Source organism: Eurypyga helias, unplaced genomic scaffold (assembly GCF_000690775.1).
Source record: "Eurypyga helias isolate BGI_N326 unplaced genomic scaffold, ASM69077v1 C14999252, whole genome shotgun sequence".
Taxonomy (NCBI): Eukaryota; Metazoa; Chordata; class Aves; order Eurypygiformes; family Eurypygidae; genus Eurypyga; species Eurypyga helias.
Genome location: NW_010278950.1, coordinates 1 through 292, shown reverse-complemented (window position 1 = coordinate 292; position 292 = coordinate 1). Strand labels below are relative to the sequence as shown.

Below are 292 nucleotides of genomic sequence, written 5' to 3'. Positions count from 1 at the left end.
TTCTACATCACAGAACATTTCTGCTCAGCAGCCTGTTTCATTTCAGTGAAGGTGGCTTGTGCCTTTTCCTTGATGGCATCCATGTCCATATTCTGGATGTTCTGCAGCTGTCCCAGGATAGAGTCCTTGTCCTCTTCCTCCACCTGATCTTCTGCCACCATCTTCTGAAGGTCTTCTGGCAAACCCACATCATCTCCAGCCATCTGTATTTGATTCTCATCCAATTCACTCTGAAACAAAAAGGAGAAAATTAAACGAGTACACGAGAGTATTTCTGCTCCCCAGGATCTAC

The 292-nt window shown here is 45.2% G+C and overlaps 1 pseudogene; it reads right to left on the bottom strand.

Annotated features, from left to right (window-relative positions):
- Window positions 1–2: 2 nt before the first annotated feature.
- On the bottom strand, window positions 3–230 carry LOC104515845 (annotated as a pseudogene).
- Between the last annotated feature and the right edge of the window lie 62 nt (window positions 231–292).